The sequence below is a fragment of the Oxyura jamaicensis genome, chromosome 14 (assembly GCF_011077185.1).
Source record: "Oxyura jamaicensis isolate SHBP4307 breed ruddy duck chromosome 14, BPBGC_Ojam_1.0, whole genome shotgun sequence".
NCBI lineage: Eukaryota > Metazoa > Chordata > Aves > Anseriformes > Anatidae > Oxyura > Oxyura jamaicensis.
Genome location: NC_048906.1, coordinates 14614438 through 14633333, shown reverse-complemented (window position 1 = coordinate 14633333; position 18896 = coordinate 14614438). Strand labels below are relative to the sequence as shown.

General features: G+C 35.4%; 1 protein-coding gene and 1 long non-coding RNA gene across 26 annotated transcripts in view; both read left to right on the top strand.

Moving 5' to 3' along the window:
• LOC118174077 overlaps positions 1 to 14919 on the top strand; it is a 30212-nt gene extending 15293 nt beyond the window's left edge. Inside the window, exon 2 of the long non-coding RNA XR_004754529.1 lies at positions 14263 to 14919. This is a non-coding gene — a long non-coding RNA (uncharacterized LOC118174077). The remainder of the gene's footprint in view (positions 1 to 14262) is intronic.
• RBFOX1 (RNA binding fox-1 homolog 1) overlaps positions 1 to 18896 on the top strand; it is an 814571-nt gene that overhangs the window by 641956 nt on the left and 153719 nt on the right. The gene's annotated exons all lie outside the window — the stretch shown is intronic.

Here is an 18896-nt window from a genome sequence, read left to right as displayed (position 1 = left end):
AAAAAAAAAACACCAGAACCTAGTGTGAATGTATTTGTTTTCATGACTGTCTTCACTTTTACCTTTGTGTACTAATGGAGTGCTGTTGTTTGTCTAGCTATTAACAAATTAGTAGTATTTCCCTATATTGAAAATACCAAACCTTTATTCTAGCAATGTGAGAATTTTGAGCTTTCCAAACGGAACTGCAAGGAGCATTTGTGAGAATTCAGACCAGCTGAAAGAAAATTACTGAAAGAAAATATCACTTCAAATATATATAAACTCTGTAAAAAATAATAATAATAAAAGTTTTTTTGTGATCGAAAGATCGCTATAAGATTACAAAAATCTTTGTGTTATATCAATGCTCTTTTGTGCATGTGTGTTCACAGGATTAAGCTCATTTGCACTGGTAGATTTAATCAGATCATCCTTAAACTGACAATGTAATCACAATGAATTTAGAAAAAGTAAATAAAATATCATCAGTGCTTGTAAGTGCTTTTTGTATAAAGTGTAGACACTGAAAACAGGTAGTTCAGCAAGAAAACAAACTTAATTTAGATTTGTTGTGTAGGAGTTACAACTGATAAAGTTATAGAAATATGGTTATATTTTTCTAAGAAATTGGAAATAGAAGTAGATTTCCTTGGCTGCTAACTGTTCCTGCCTGATGTTGTTTATTAGTAGCACGTACATGTATGAAAAAGAGGTTAAGAATGAACAATTTTGCTTTTTAAAGTAAAATAGTGGAAGAAAATAATCTCACATACTTTCTTTTTAAAAAATCACAAATTAAACTGAATTTTTGCATGTTAAACTGTGTTGAAAAGCAACTGAATTGACTAAAATAAATGATTAAATGTCATAATCTCTCCCTATTGATTTTTCCCTGTCTTTGAGAAATAGTGATTTCTTTTTTCCACCAGTTATGGGTTTTATCTTTGGGAGTTTAGTTTTTATAGGAGCACTGAGTCAAGTAATAGGGATTTCTGCTTAGCTATCTATGGTTCTTCGCCTTTTTAATATGGAGTGAGGCTCTTTTGTTGTTGGGAGCACATAGTCATTACCACAATCATACCTTTTCTGGAAACAGAAGCTTTGGAGGAACTCTCATCCAGCACCTTCACATTTTCTATTTCATCTGAAGTTGCTTGAATTGGTGTGTGAAAACTGGGATTTCCCTCAGGCATGTTATGTATTTAGCTCTTGAAGATCATCTATGTCTTCCTGAACGTTATTAGTAATGTTTCTTATCTTCAGTTAATTTGCTTTTAGCTGCAGATTAGTTTGTGGAATTAACTGATACATCTATTTGCTTTCTGATCAAAACTCAATGTTATTTTCTGTGTTGTATGGTAAAGACCAGTGCCAAAAACTACCAGTAGTCCCAATAGCAATTAAGCAGGGAGCAACGCAACAGAGCTCTGTCACTGCTGTATTTCACACTATATATGTATGAGTCATGTGAGCACATGTAGAATAAATGCCAGCTGAGTTGTTGTTATAGTACATGCTCTTAAGCAAATATTTTAAAGACAAAATGTCAACCTTCTAAAGAAAAAGAGGCTGAAGTCCTGCTCGAGGATTTATAATAAGTAAATAGGTTATTTTTTTTAATCTCAGATCTAGCACAATTATCTCTTTCCTGACATCCTACTGTAAGTAGTATATGAAGGAAGTATTGCGAGTTAGCTGATGCAGCAGATATTGGGTATATTAGTCTATAAGGAGCATCCTTGAGGAAGGATCCTTTAATGCTAGAAGTCAGCTAGGTTTGATTTTTAATGGATACACTACAGTCATGTTGTTAAATCCATTATGAAATTCATAGATGTCTGCCTTTTAGAACAATTGTAGCAGCTAAATACAAACCTATTTTAGTATTAAAAGCCATCAAGGTAACTTTTTTAAAAAAACATATATTTTCTATGGCATTGTATCATTCATATTTTTCAGATACATCATTTAGTGCTTCATTTGTATATGTGTTTGTGAAATGAACATCTCTTTATTATTAATATCCTATTTTATGAACTAGACAGTGGTATTTGAAGACTTATCAATGCCACTGACAAAGGTAAAGTGAAGTCCTCTATTTCTCTGCACAATTAAATGGCTTATCTGCCAAACCTGAATGATAATCATCACAGAATGAAGTAAAAGTAAATAGCAGCTCAAGCTCACTGTGAAATATCTAGATCAGTTGAAGTGTAGCTGTCTGTTACAGCACAGCTGACAGATAGGAAGGTGCAAGTGTTCTTCATCTGCTTCAAGAAAACATCTTAGTTTAAGTTGCTGATAAAGAAGGTTGAAGTAACCTAGAACTTTTTTTTTTTTTTTTTTTTCCTCACAGAAGCTCATGAGGGAGTGTTTTGGCACTCAAAGATCATATGGTTATAGTAGTCTTAAGCTGATGTTAGCATTGTGTGGCAGAGAGGAAAAGGTCTTAAAGCTCTTCAGCACTTCCAGGTTAATCTGGAATATGACATCTGACCAAAACTTCAAGGTTGATTTTTTTTGTTGTTGTTGAAAATTCATCTTTTTTCTTTTTTTCCTTCTCTCTCTCTCTTCCCCCAGATGGCATTTTTTATGAGCTAGTAATGATAAGAAATTGAATTGGTTGGTCACTTCTTCACACACTTCAAGATTTTGTTCCTCTGGTTTCAGCACTGAAACCAATGTTATTTCAGAATGCAGCATGACTGAGCTACAACATGAATATATGTAAAATTGTTGCAGTGATTTGTATGATCTTTTATATCTCATTCACCCGATTTTTCTGTTATGTGTTATTTTTAGAACGTGCTAACTTCTAATAACAATTGTTTTATGCCCATTAATTTAAGATGAAATTGAAATTATGCATCGTTTAAGTAATAATGACATACTGAATACATATGAAAAAGATTGTAAGGAACTGGTTGATTGTAAGATTGGCAGGCTGGGTGAGGGGGATTACTTAGTGTGTGTTCCTTCCCACATGAGATATCATTACTGTGAAGGATCTCTTATATACGAGCTGAGATTCTTTTTGTTATACTAATACAATGCTCTTTTAAGCTGCCATCTGCTGGAGTCTTAGTGAGAGCTTGAATTGGCTTCCGAGAGTAGCCAACATATAAATTGTGTGAGTAGAATCAATGTTTTTCCAGGGGAAATTTATTTGTTTCATGTGTAAAATGAGAGAGAGGAATAAATCTTTCTTCATAATCTCCTGAGCTTTGAGAGTTTTGCAAGTCTGTATTGTCCAGTTATACTAGCATAAAAGAAATAAAAGGAATACCACAACCTCCATTTTTATCTTTAAATAAATAAATAAATAAATAAATAAATAGAATGATAGGGAGTAAATGGTAGTAGTTTTTCTAGATTTGGTTATTATAACAACAATTGATATGATCTGATACATTTAAGAAAGACCTGAAGATGCTGATCATGGAACCTTCAGAGTGTTTGCTCTGAATAAGATTAAGCCCAAGTTTTCTGTGCTTACTGTGCTAGCATCTAATAGAACATATAGATGATGTGGAGCAAAAGTGTCTGCATGAGAGCTATATCGTCACTTTGCTGGATATAATTGTACTCATAGGTGCAGCAGAAAGTGCTTAGGAAATTGACTATTAACATAATTTGACATTCCTGTATTAGAATATTGTGTATTGCAGAAGAAAGCAGTTTCTCATAAGATACACAAAGACAGATTGGACCAGACTTACAAAACTGAGATTCTCCTTATGATCAGTGTAGATTATGTCATGCAAAGGTAGGCCCAGTAGCCTCTTTGACTATTTTTCCAAATATGTTAACCATGTCTAATTTTCTACTCAAGTCTGAGAGTCCCCTCTGGTCAGCTCAGTTTTAAAGAAAGAGGGTTGTTCAGTCGAGTATTTATGAATGTCTGTTACTTGAAAAAAACAAGATTTCATGTTGGCTTCTGCAAAGTAAATTATTTTTGCATGTTAGTCATCTCAGGTTTAAAACAGGAATTTACTCTCTCCCAATCTAGTAAGGAACTCTATGTACAAGTTTCCAGTGAAGCAGTGGCTTAAAGACAAGTGTTTTACATGAGAACCCGGTCCAGGTTATCTAGGTTATCTTCTGTTTTACATTTTGACTTCAGTTTTCTCTTCTGTAGAGATATTAACAAAACAGTTCATTATATTTGGAATGCTAATGGCAGTCAAGTTACATCAACAGAAGGTTCTATTATTAAATTGACAGAATGTCAGTGGCAGAAATCAGCTATAACTCATTCTGCATGTCATTAGATGGAACAATCACATGCAAATTCTTAACATTGATCAAAATTCAATTTCTTATTGATTTTTGCTGTGCTAGACAGAATAAGGTATTATTCTTGGTCTGGTACCCAACAGAAATTACATTACTTGAAGACAGTTTTTACCTCATGAGTAGTTCATGCATTCATTTCTCCTTAGAAGTAATGTTTACCTAAGTCAGTGAAACCCGGGTGAGGTCTTTTTAGATTTAAAAGAGATATCCCACATATCTGGCTTTGATTGTCATATCTTTCAGTGTGCTCGTCCAAATCCTACCCACATGCCACTATGCAAATAAGGCACTCCTACGTAGTGAATGTTCTGCACAGAAATCATGAAACGCCTTAGCTGCCTTTTTTTTTTCTTTTTTTTTTTTTTTTTTTTTTTTTCCCCTTTATCAAACGGAGCCCTAAAAATTGTTCTAAAAAAAGTACATTTCTGCCCACCAACTGTGGATAATGCAGGGGCACCTTTAAAGTATATTATTATATAAGCTCATAGGAAGAAATGAAGAAAAAAAATATTCTTCTGCAACTTTAGAAAGTTGTAAGCTACATGAAAGATTCACCTATGTAGAAAGTTGAGATGAAAAATGAACTAGTTTAATTCACATAGGCTAGTGATTCTCCTTATATGAATAATAAATTGACACGAACTTAGCTGCTAGCCCTCTACACTGAAGAAAACTGCAATGATAAGACCAGGGTAAGAATCACTTGCACTTAATACTTTTTCTACAGTTATGTTTTTGGAGATGATGCTCTTTTCACAGCAGTAGTTAAACTGGTGTGTTGACTATGCTTTAATTTGCAGTTTAATAGACAGATTTAATTTGCTTTGCTGGATTAGAAAAATGAGTTGTGATATGTTGACCAGTCCCAGAATTGAACAATGTAGCTCCTTCATACCTTCCTTACTGCCTGCACAGTGTCCTTTTGCTGTCTTCTGACAAAAATTTCTGTCAATTGATTCTATGTATTTGTGAATGTTTTTTCTGTCTTATTTCAAGAAGAGCTTTATTTCAGAGGCAGCTGTAGAAGCTCCTATATGCATGTTCATGATGAGAGAACTGTTTCTAAGGGAGTTCATAATTTCTGGAGGTTTAACTTGGCAGGAAAATCTGAAAATGTATGATGTGTTTCATGACTTGTTTCTTTTTTTAAAAAGTGCGTTTAAAAACCAAACTAAATCAGTGCTATGAACAAAATCATATCTCCTATCTCAAATATTTTTAAACCTTTATTGTTCCTTTACAATGTAAACAAATGAAGTTATATTAGAAGCTGGGTTCTTTTGTATATAGATACATTGACTAAAAATAAACTCGTCTTTCCATTTTGACATGACTAAAAATTGGAAAGACAGTTACCATATCACTTGAATCAGAGGTTCCATGCACTCCTCACTTTTGCTGATGACAGTGCAATTTCACTTCAAAGTTTCTGATGTTACTGATATCATTAGCTGGTTCCAGGGAAAGCCACAAAATCCTGAGTCAGGACACTTGGTAGTCAAGTTGAAGAGAAAAATGCTTTCAAAGCTATATTGCATTTCTTTAAATTGCAAATGTCTTTGTATTTGCTTTATTTTTGTTTGTTTTGTTTGAAATCCTGCTGTTGCAGTCTGTGCTGGAATCTAAAATTTGTATTTCTTTGACTGTTCAATGTTTTTTTTTCATCACCTTCATAAATAGTAATGACTAACTTATGTATACCCAGAGAAGTAAAGCATAAAGCCCTTGACTGTGCCGAGTCTGGGGGGAAAATATATATATATATATATATATATATATATATATATATATATATATAAAATAGCGTATGAAATGTTAGAAGAGGAATTATTCTTTTAGCAGCTAAGAATCTTTTAAATTCTAACAATGGTTTGATAGGTACAGGTAAATCTACCTTTACTTATGAAGACAATGTCAGGTGTATAGTTCAAAATAAAAGGTTTCAGATTAGTGAAAGCTATTTATCATGTTATTCTAAATTCACATAACAGCAAATCTTTATTCCAAAGGAATAATTCATTACTGTTAGGGGAATCCCAAATTTTTTAATGAAAATTTTTCTTTTTCTCATTTCTAATTAGCTTCAGTACTTAGATTCAAGAATGCTAGCCTTCAACATTGAGTTTTCTAATGATAATAAAGCACTTAAGGTGGTATTTAATTAGAGCGGTGATAGGAAAGACCTGAGCAGGGCTGAAGTACTAATCCTTTTTGCATTCTTCAGTGTCCCCTTGTGATTGTGATTGATGAGTTGATTTCTTTTTACAACTTCATTTGCAGCATGTGGTAATACTCACAGGAAGAGGTGTTGTGTATTTCAAGACAACAGCTCACTGTAAATACAAAGAAATGTAGTAAGTGGGGTAGAGGCCTGTCACTGGGCACCGCTGAGCTGCCTGGATCCACCTTCTCTGCAGCCTCTCTTCAGGTATCTGTACACACTGGTGAAATCCTCCTGAAACTTCTCTAGGCTACATAGTCCCAGCTCTCAGCCTTTCCTCATGTACGAGATGATCCAGTCCCTTAAGCATCTTCTTGGCCTTTCTTTAGACTCTGTCCAATACATCCATGCCTCTCCTGTACTGGAGAGCCCAGAAATGGACACAGGGCTCACATAAAGAAACCCTTCTTGTTGTCTTTGATATTCCTGGTCAGATTCAATTCCATTTGGGCTTTAGCTTTCTTAACTTCATCCCTGAATGGGTGGACCACATCTCTGTATTCCTCTGACATTACCCATTCTTGCTGCTACCCTCTGTATGCTTCCTTTTTGAGTTTTTCATCCACACAGGCCTCCTGGCATTTTTGTCTGGCTTCCCGAGCCTTGGGCTGGACTGCTCCTGAGCTTAGAGGAGGTGATCCTTGAATATTAACCAGCTTTCTCAGGTCCCTCTTCCCTCCAGGGCTTCATCACATGGGGTTCTTCCAACCAGACTTTTATAGGGATCAAGTCTGCTTTGCTGAAGTCTAGGGTTTTGAGTTTGCTTTCCATGATCCTCCTGAACTCCATCACCTTATGGTCACTGCAGCCAAAGCTGTCTTTGAACTTCACCTTTCCTCTTGGTGTTGGAAGTCATCATCTTTCATCCTTCCCCTTCTCCAGAGGCTATGCTCACCTCAACAAGGGTGGACACTGCCACCTTCTCTGCTGCTGGTAGCATCTGAGGTTCTCCAAGCTGTTGGATCTCAGAGAAGATTCTATCTCTCTTTCATCTCTGATGCTGTGCAGTCTGTTCACTTCTATCCATATATTCTCTATTTGACAGCACTGCTCCTCCAACACGGGATACCTTCTGCCAGGAGGAAGTATCATGCCAGGTAGTGGCTGTTAGGAAGAAAGTCCAGAGTGCTTTCTTTGATTCTTAGAGGCAAATTAATTTAACCAGGACTTTCTTAAATATAGATAATTTCCTTATCATTCTAACACCTTATTACTGGTGTACTGACTGTATCTTTTAACTTCTATAATGTTTCTTGTTTGGAACCAAGACGTTTGTAGTGGGGCCATACAAAATTTCTTATGCTGTCAGTCTGCTTGTGCAGTAGCATATAAAATTGTCCTCAGAACCCTCTTTCCTGTAAGCATTTCTGACCTGCTCACATCTGATTAGATCTCCATTTCAGTGTGTAATATAAACATTTCCCACAGTAAAGTTCTACTGAATTAGTGGAGTCATGTTAGCATAGTGTATTTGCTCTGACAACAGAGGAGGCCGACAGTGTCCTGGGTTGTATAAACAGGAATATAGCCAGGAGATTGAGGAAGCGATTATCTCCTTTTACTTAGCACTTGTTAAATCACATCTAAGATATTTGGTTTAATCTGGGGCCCTGCAATACAAGAAAGATGTTAATCAACTGAAGTAGGTTCAGCAGAGGGCTCCCAAGATGGTCACACGCTAGAGCATATGCTGTGTAAGAAGATGATGAGAGAACTGCACTTGTTCAGCCTGGAGAAGAAAAGTCTCCAGCATGACCTAATGACAACCTTTCAGTGCCTACAAGGGGTTATCAAAAAGTTGGAGCCAGTTTATTCACAGATACACGTGGAGGGAGAAGATGCAACACACATAAATTGGAAAAAGAGAGGTTTGAACTGGATTTGAGGAAAAGCTGTCCTGTGAAAATGGTTCAGCACTGGAACAGGCTGCCTGAAGTGGCTGCTCCGATTCCATCCTTAGAGGTTTTCAAAAAATTTTGGTGTAGAAAACTGGCTGAATCCAGCCCAGAAGCACTGGGTCTGATAACACGGCTAGCCCAGTTTTGAGCAGAAGGTTGGGTTAGAGGTCCCTAGAGGTCTCTTCCAACATGAATTTTCTGATTCTGTGTCCCAATGATTTATATCCAAAAGAATAGCATCATTACCACTTTCTACCATTTTGAGTTCTGCTATTTGGGTTAATGTGGGGTTCAAAAATCTGCACGGTCTTGATGGTTGTTCACACCTAATAATCAAATCATGCTGATCACTTCATTGTTGGTCTTATTTTCTTCATACTGCTACACAGTTTGAGAATTACATTTTTATTTAGTTCATTTCCACAATAAAGAGAATTTTGTTTTCACCAGGAATGTATGTTCACATCAAAGGACAATAGCTGGACTAGGACAGCTGTCCTGTAAGGCACTTGGAATATGGAAGAACATCTTAACTTCATAAAGGAAGCATAATTATATTTGTATGATATACACAGCATGAAGAGTGTAGTTGAGTATTTAACTTTCACAGATAACTATTTTTGTAGATGATACATGTTGTCTAAAACAACTTCAAACTTGCTTTTTACCATTTAAATTGGAAAATTAAATATTGTGCAGACACACAAATCTTCAAAATGTCTGCATGTGATAAGGTGTCATACCTATTGCCTCTCTGTTATTTCAGGGAGAAAATTGGTCTAGGTGACACTTTCTACTTAGTGTTTTTCTCATGTCTCTGTAGTGAATAGAATGCTCCAACAGCTTTTTTGGTTTTTAGATCTAAGTGTAGTTCAACCTAGGCAGAAGGGAAGACATATTTAAAGCTATTTAAAATAACAAGCAGGCTTATGTGTGTACTTGTATAACCTAAAGGTTTGTCATCCCTTCTGTTGAGTTTGTAGGCACATTTCCACTTTCCAATCACTGCAAATCACTCAGGTCATGTAAAGATTTTTTTGCAGTTGTTCTCATGTGGGTGAATGTATGTGTTTAAGTTAGTGTTTTTCTGAGTTCATACGTATAGGCTTTTTCCTAGTCCACTTGTCTCAGCTCACATTTGAAAGTGAATTGGCAAAATGAACCACCTCTGATTACTAGTGGAGGGATACTCCAGAGTTCCTTGCCTTTCTCATTCTTTCAGAAGAATGTTATTAAATGGAAGGAGTACCCAGGCATTGCAGAAATGACCATGTTGCTTTGAGACACTGCCTAGCTGGAGTCCTCCTGCTGAGTCAGCAAAATGTATTGTGTCCCCAGGCTTCATCTGATGCAGCGGAGAAATGGTTTGTATGTATTAAACCATATTGGGGCTCCAGAAAGAAAATACAGTAGATAGGAGAGATGATGTAAGGAGCTTCCAGACTTTCCCTGAGCTTGCAGTTGGTAACATGTTGGGCATTGTCACTTCTGTGCTCATTATCTGTCTGCAAGGTGCAGTATAGTCATTAAAAAACAGTACGTATACCAACATTTAATCTAACACAGTAAGTATCTCAATAACTAGGTCAGACTCACTGCGCTGTAATTATGCTTCTACTTCAGTATCCTTGCTAAATTCAGTATCTTAGAGTTACAAAGCTGAAACAATTTCTGTAAAGTAAAAGCACTGATATGTGAAACGCAAAAATAAATTTAGCAGTGTATCTTCATGGAATGTGGTTATTGTTTAAAAATGAAATGCAGCCTGAAAAAAAGAGTCTAAAAAAAAAAAAAAAAATCCCTATTATTTTCAGATACTTTCAATGTTTTGTCGTGTAGAGCAACATATAAACATTTGCATTATATTTGAATGTAAAAACTTTGGATTCTACCGAACTTCTAACACTAGCGAACTGTTATTCAGGGGAAAGGACTTCCTTGTTAGAAACCAAGCCCTGTCTGTATTTATCTAATGAATTTCTTGAAAATACCTACCATTCCTCTTTTGCTTCCACAATCTCTGAGAAAACATTGCAGTTTCCATAGAGAGGCAGTTCAGTTTGTCAGAGATGATCCTGCACAGTAAGATTTACCGGGAAACAGAAATTTCACACATTGAAACAGATAGGTTTGATACAATTATTTATGAATATTGGTATCTACCACTGCTTGTCAGAAGTCTGTTTTAATGACAGTTAACTGTGTCATCTGGATCAAGTGAACTGGAACTAAAAAAAATGGCAATATGCATACTTAAGTAAATGTAAGCACCTATGAATGATCTCAAATAGTTCAGATTATTTTTATATTTATGGGAATGTTTTTTTGCTGTTTTTTTTTTTTTTTTTTTTTTTTTTTTTTCCTTCTAGGCAGAACAACTAACCCTTCCATCACAAAAGCATATATAAAAGCTAGCTTTCTAGTATTCATTTTATAATCCTTATTAGCAAACTAAATTTTGGGGGGGGGATCAAATCACTGTGCTCTCTAATTTCCAATTGAATTTAGTTCTTATTAGGATACCAGAAACATATATATATATATATATATATATATATATATATAAATATATATTTATACATGCATGTGTGTGACATGTATGTTAACTAGCATAGAGGAAGCGACAAAATGTTAAAATACCTGAAGATAAATTAGATGAATTTCACCTTCTGGGGAATGATAAAGATAACAATTCTTCTCTTCCTTTAAAATCAGACTGAGAAGGTGTCTATTGTCTGGAGACAATGTTATTTGAGAACCTTCCATTGCTTTTCCAAAAACAGTAAGCAATTTTTAGTTCTCTCTGTGATAAATGTAGTTTATTTCTAATGGGTTAAATAGTAATCATTTTTCATTTTTGCTTAGATAAGCCGTTAAAAATATGTAGGAAAAGTGGTAAAACCCTATTACATTTCTGTATGGCATTTCTCAAAAAAACTTGTCTTCCATGAAGCAGAGCCCTTCACATAACAGATTCTAATATGACAAAAATCAGTAGTCATTAGTGAGCTCATAAATTATTGTTCCTTTTTAGATGTGCTCTTAACCAGTAGAAGGCAGATGGTGTTGCTTTACTCTCAAGAAAATTAGCATCACTCTCATTATTATACCTATTTCTGCTTCAAGGAAAATGTCTTTTACATAGGCAGACTTCAGAAGAACATAAGTAACTGACAGTACACATTATACTGGGACTATGAGTTCAGACATATTAGGTGTGCATTAAAAAGACAATGGAATAGATTAGTCTCGGTATAATACATATCGAAATTGTTCTATACAGATATCAGAATATTAAATAAAAAGAAAAGGTTTCATAAAGCCTCATATAACCCCTCTTGGCATGAGTATGTGAGTAGGTATTCAGGTTTTTTCCTTTAAGTATGCTGATATGATTAAATTTAACTTGACACAAGTGATGTACTATACCATGTGATTGTAATATTTAAAAGAAAAAGCACTTTTCTGATTGAATACCTACTAGCTATCAATTTCTGTGTAGAAATATCTAATCTGAATTTCTTTTGCAGCTAGAAGCTGCCTGAATACTAACACATTTGCTGTATTCTTCATCTCACTAGTTGCATGCTCAGCAAATGCTGAACTGTTTCAATATTTTTTGATATCTTATTTAATCTAGTGTTCTGGCATTCTAGTATAAAAGATACCTCATTTCACATGGATTAAAAGTAATTTTAAGGCTATATCTCTTCTCTCGCTAAATAGCCTATGCAGACGCTTATATTTGCTAACCCTACAGTTTGGCTGCTGTTGCTGTTAAGCATGTTTCTGCACTGTGTAATCAAAAATACTTTTGGCTGCTGTTGCTGTAAATTAGCTGTGTGCTTTTGGTAAATATGCCAAAAGTATTCTAAGTTCTGTTTCTCTTTTGGAAAAACCTTTCCTTGCACCACCCCTCCCTTCCTCACACTCAGAGGCACAGAAACAAACGTTAAACTAAGAAAGTTCATTTGTGTCCATTCCCACAATCTGCATTATTTAAAAGTAATGTATTTTTCAAAGCAATTGTTTTTAGGCTTTTCAGGGTTAAACAACTGTGGCATATGGCATAGGCCTGTTTTGTAGCAAGTTTTACTGTCCTTTGTATGTATTCAGCCTTCCAAAGAAGGGCTAGTCTCAGAAAATATATCCCTAGAGAAGATGTCCGGGGAGAACCAATATAGTTCTCAGATCTGAGAGTGGTTTTAGTCCCTGTCCTAGAGATGGGGAAATGAAAATACATAGACAAATTGGCCTTTCCTTCCACACCAACAGAAGCTGTTTAGAGATTTAACAAAGTAGAACTTACTAATTTATATAATTAGGGAAAGTCTTTCCAATGCTGTAGGAATCGTTAAATGATTTCATTTGTTTTTGTCATAACTGCAGATTCATTGTAGCTCTCTATTAATAGATTCTTGATTTATTTTCAGCCAGTTGTGACATTCAGTATAGAAATCAGTTTTGCATTGCATAGGCAAATTTTTTTGCCATTGTCATCTCATCGTTGAGAAGAATTTTACCTTTCTTCAGTACTATGGTTTAATTTGCTAACAGCAAACGCGAAGTAAACTGTTACTTGTTAATGTTATAACATCTTAATATCAGCATTAGCTGAAGTACACAAATGACTTCAGTGATAAACAAGCATAGTGAAGTATAGCTGCGGCAGGAAGCCAATCTCTGTACTCCTTGTGTCTAATGATATTTTGATAGTCATTTTAATTTTAGGCGTAAATAACAGTGAAGATGATGTTCCATCATTACATTTCAGTGCCAAAAAATGAATGCTGCCTTAACTGGTATTAAAGAAGATAGCATTGCTCTGCTAGTTGGTCCTTGCAGCTCAGGTCATCTGTTTTCCGTCATAAATACCACAGATATGGAAATGTTATAATTAAACATAAATGGGAAATGAGCTTTGTCTGAAAGCAATCATAACAGTTAATTTCTAGATAATTTATGTATACATATCTTATTTGAATAAAGGAAAAAGCAGAATGGTGAATTTCTTATCCATAAAACTATATTCAGCTCTGTTAAATAAAATTTTTCATTTAAATCAAACATATATGGAAGAGAAAAACACAATTCTTTTTTTTTTTTTTTTCTTGCAACTAGTAGATATGATGTGGGTAATTTGAATTCATAAATATTCTGCCAAATTTGTTCAAAACATTGGTTTTGGACATGCAAACACAAAAATTCCACCTGCTGAAAAATTACAGGTACTTTGCAGAATATGTGCAATTCCCAGATATATTTGCATGTTATTGCCCAGAATATCCATGAACAATATACAGATAGTTTCATTTAGGGGAAGGAAAAGGAGATAACAGATTTTCATTTGCAATTTAAAATGTTGATGGTCTATAAACAATCTGCTTCTAAGGGCAAATAACTGGGCACTTAATATAAATCACATGTCTGTGTTTTAAGACCTTAATGGGTGATCCTTGGGGTTTCCTTATTCCCTGGATAAATCTGAGTCTGTTTTCCTGAAGTCCAACCGCTGCTTATCTTTCTGGTCTTCCTCTGGATTCCTGAACTCAATGATGTCATTGTTTTTTATTGAACTTTCTAAGTAAATAAACCTCCTAAATTTATCTGGTTTAAACTAAGTAAACTGAAACAAAATAAATACCCCTAGTTCAATGGGGACAGTGGTACAGAAATCATTATTGCTTACCCTGGCTAGTTCAAGTGAACTGTCCTGAAAAGCAGCCCTGTAATACATTAGTGTTTGCCAACAAATAGGTAGGAGCTATGGTCCTCGTCAGGCAGTTTTGCTGCTTAAGACGACTTATGATGACATTGCATTCTCATTTCCCTTACTAACTGATTAAGCTCCTTGTTTGATTTCAGTGGATTCAAGTAATGATCCTGCCATTTGTGATACTGAAACTCAAGACTTGTTTCACCTATAATGGATGAACTGTGGTTACTGTGGTAATGCCTTAAAAAATGACTCAGTGTCAGGGACTGTGAAGAAAAATGTCTCATTTTTTTTTCTGAGGCTAAATTACAACTCATCAAAGAAAGACTGTGTCCCTGGTCAAAAGAGGTCATTCAAAGTATTCAGTTCAAAGAGGTGGCATGCCAGTTTGCACTCAAATAACTGCTGCTGCCTTCAGTATTCTCGTGTAACGTTGCTCAGTCCCTTTAGCCTTGTGTTTTCCAGAAATCTTAATTCCTAGTGCAAGTAGTATGTTGGTGCAATAACTTCGGTGGTGCTTTTGTGAAGCAGATGAAGGTCTACTATGCTGAAAAACAAAACTACTGTGCATGTTTGCAGTTCCAGATTCCAAGATTTCTGTGTGTAATACCTGTGAAACACATCACTCAAATTGCCCACATTTTTTTTAAATATAAAATCATTTCTCTGTACACAAAAAAAGAACTAATTATGTAAATACAAAACTGTGATATGGTTTCTTGGAACAAATAACCTTCAAAGATATTTTCTCTGTATGTGACAGGAGGTTCACCACTTTCTATAGCTAATAAAGTCAGTGAATACATTGCTGTATTTTAATATAACCTAGATGAGGCATTATCTATAAATTGGGAATGACTTCGTGTAACTATTGACCTCAACTTGCTTAAATTGACTGATTCATGTGCTTTTAAAAAACAGGGTTGTATCCTATCCCTATCCCCTGAGAAATATAGTTAGCTAGTTTGTAAGCATATTGTGACTGAGTTGTTGAAGTCTACTTAGAGCAAAATCTTAAATGAATTATTTTAGCTATGTTACAAGATTTTCTCTGATTTCTAGAAATTAGCTGTGTCTCCAGTAAGAGCCGTACACCTGCAATGGGGTTTAATTGCTGTTCAGTTAGCCTCTCCAGATGATAAACTTTTGGAGTTCTCAATGCTTGACAAAACAGGTGGCAGTTAGAGAAATATTATAATTTTTAATATTCACATATATTTGTATATATTATTTATATTATTTATATTTACATGTATTATTATTAACTCAATTTCTCAAAATATTTATGCTTATGTGTAAATTACAAAGTAGGAATAGTCTCAGTGAAGCCAAGGAGAGAGGCTAACAAAGCATGATGCAGGGCTGTACCATGATCAGTAGTACTCTTGCTGCTTAAGCACAGTATGTCACCTGTCACCTAGAATAGTATGCATGGCTTCTCAGAAGAGCCAATGCATACATATAAATAGTCATGCTAACACATCTCTGCTGCTTTCACTGCTTGAGCTATGATTTTTTTATTATTATTTTATTTTATTTTTTTCTGTCTGTAGTTATAAAAGAAATCCCAACAGTTCGCAGATTTGGATTGCTTTGCAGACCTGCAGGCTACACGGGTGCAGTGCATGTTTCTTTCCTTTCACACACTACTTCAGTTGTGGTAGCTCTGAGCTGTGTGTTAGGTAGATCATAAGAACAGCTTGATGTTTTCACCGGCTCCTGTAGAGGCCTGTAATTTACCACTTGGTATACATTGCTGTAAGTCTTACAGATTGGAAACGTATGATTATTAAGAAATGCTTTCGCAGGACAAAATCTTTTGTGTCAGTGCAGTATAATATATTTCTGCTGCTTTGTCCTCTTACTCCACCTCTCATTGATTGTTTCTTCAGTGCATTAACCTCTCGCTTCTCTTGCTATAATTGCTTATGAACTGATTTGGGAACTGTTGCAGCTTTAAAAATCCCATATTGTCAATCGGTATTCAGTTAAAAATAACTAAAAGAACAAAAAGTCTTGTGCAACCAATTTTTAGATGTTAAAAAAATAAGAAAATGGACATCCTAGCTTTACTGCAATTCAGAGAATGGTGACATTTGGCAGATAATTAAGACGTCACAGTTTAACATTTATTAGCGTTGTTTGTTAAACTGTTCTTGTCTTGCATGTGCTATCGTGATTACCGCCTTCATACTGCTTCAGCTGTGGATTAAACAAAGGTAAATATATTTTTGCTAAGAAAGTTTTCAAAATCTATCTGAAAGAATTGAAATATGATTTATTGAGGAGAGAAAGCAGACTAGAAGAAGTTGTAACTCATCTCTTCCCTGTCAGTAAATCCTTTATGAGGAAATGGAAGTATAAAATTCATTTTGAATATATTCTGTTGTAGAAACCACACGGAATCAGAAGAATTTAGGCTGGAAGGGAACTTCAGAGGCCATGTAATACCAACTTCCTTTTAAAATCAGGGCTAACTGCACAGATATATCAGGTTTCTCAGGGGCTCGTCCAGTTAAGTTTTGAGTCTCCAAACTTCCACTGCCTCTCTGAATGGCATGTTCCTGTGCTTAACTGCCTTCATACCCAGTTTTTTATTCCTTACGGGCAAACTAAATTTTCATTTCTGCAACTTTTGACCAACACCGCTGCTTCTTTCACTCTGCTCCTCTGAGAAAAGTCTGGCTCTCTCTCTGTAACTACCCATTAGGTTGGAGAAGATGCAATGAAGCTGTTTTCCCTCTCTCCTGCAAGCTAAGTTAAATTAGCTCTTTTGCCTCTTCTCACGCCATGTGCTCCAGTCCTCCAAGTTGTTGTGACCCACCTCTGCACTCTCCAGTTTGCAAGTGTATCTTCTGTCCTGGGGGACTCCACACCAGACACAGATGCTGTTTCAGAAGTGCTGTTCTAGAAGGAATAATCTTTTTCCTCAATTCACAGACCACCTTTTTATAAATGGACCCCACTACACAGTTAGCTGTTACTGTCTTAAAGGCTGACTGCTGATTCATGCTTAACTTGTTGTCCACTAGGACCCCAGCAAATCGTTTTCTGCAGAGCTGCTTCCTTGCCAGCCAGTCCCTAGCTTGTACCAATGCAGGGGACTATCCTTTTCCAGGAGACAGATTTTAATCAGGTTCTTCTCAGCCCTTTCCTCTAACTTCTCAGGACCTCCATGAATATCAGAACTGCCATCCGGTGTATTAGTTACTTCCTCTGTTGGATGTCCTAGGTGAACTTGCATTCTGGCACATCATGCAAGTCTTTTCTGAAGCTGTTACACAGTTTTGAACCTGGTCTTCACATGGCACTCATAACTAGCTGCCAGTTAGACTTCTAAATGTTGATTACTATGCTCTTTATAGGACATATTTCTGGGCAGCTTTTTAGGTACCTTGTATGTAGGTTGACAATCCAATCCTTTTCCATCCTCTCACCCTTAAGGATGCTACATCATCTTATTCAGTATGCTCTAATAAAGGTGTAAAATGACACTTAGGTGGACTTTTCTATATTAACCCGTGGAAAAGGAAAAGCTCCTTTTACAACTTTCTTTGAAATGTTTGAGGAATCAGTTCTCCTCGTGGAAATGAATTTTAGCTAAATCTGCTGAATACTTCAGATTCTCTTGCTATGTGGTCTTTAGGCAAATTTGGAGACTGATGTTTTTAAAATGCGATGTAAAAATATTTTCATTTATTTAAAAGAGGAATATACTGATTGATGGAATAGGAGGTTGAGCTGTAGTTGAAAAGACCCATATAAAATATGGGTCTAACAGAGTTGGCAAAAAGTGGGAGACAGGCAGGAAGCTTAAGTAAGAGAAAGAAAGATTTAGATGGTAATGCTAAAGCAAATGCAAATTAATGTGACAGAATTATGTCTATCTGGGACATTGAAAATATCAATAGAAAGAGTTGTCATGTACAATAAAGAAAGCTGGGGTAATAAATCACAGTCATAAAGGTAGTAGAAAGTTTGAGCAGCGACATTTGGAAAGAATGATGATGCTAGAGAGAAATCTTTCTTAATATGTATCTCTACATCATGATACAATGTGGTCTTGAAAGTAGGTAGGAATTCAGACAAGGACTTATTTTTACCTAAGTTTGTCTTCTTTGAAATGTAAGTAAATATATTTAAGCTTCCTACTTTGTGGGTGTTGTGATTTTTGTTAGTCTGTTCCACACATCAGACACTGACACAAAATGAACATTTCGTTTTCAGATGTATATATAGCAGTACTAAGAACATAGACATTTACTGGAGTACAGTATGTTATATGTGAAGAGAACCAAAAGTAGATGTTTCTCAGTACTGAGAGTAAAGAAATGGTACTTTGTTGTTGAGGTAGTGAAGAAAATCTTTTTTGTTTCCTTACTATTGCTTTTTTTATCTCTAGCAAAAATATATTTTACATTTTCTTTCTTTTAAGGATGCTCTTATTTTGGAACAATACTGTTTTTAAATGAAAATCTGAATCTCTATGAGGAACCTTCCAAAAAAGAGAGATAGCTGGAGAATTCATTTTTTATAACAGCAGAAGTAAACCATCTGAGTCAACTGGCCTGGTCAGAAAATTAAGCTACGACAGAGAAAGCTTGGAAAAAATGTCAGCTGTGATTATTGGTTCAGTGTGGTTGGATGTCTGATTCCTTCTGAAAAATCTGAAGTGGCTGCTTTTATTATCATGAACTGGGGAGTGCCTGCAACGAATCTGGAAGAATTACACTTCTGCTTTAAAGAAATATAATATATTTCAGTTGAAGTATAAGGTTAATAA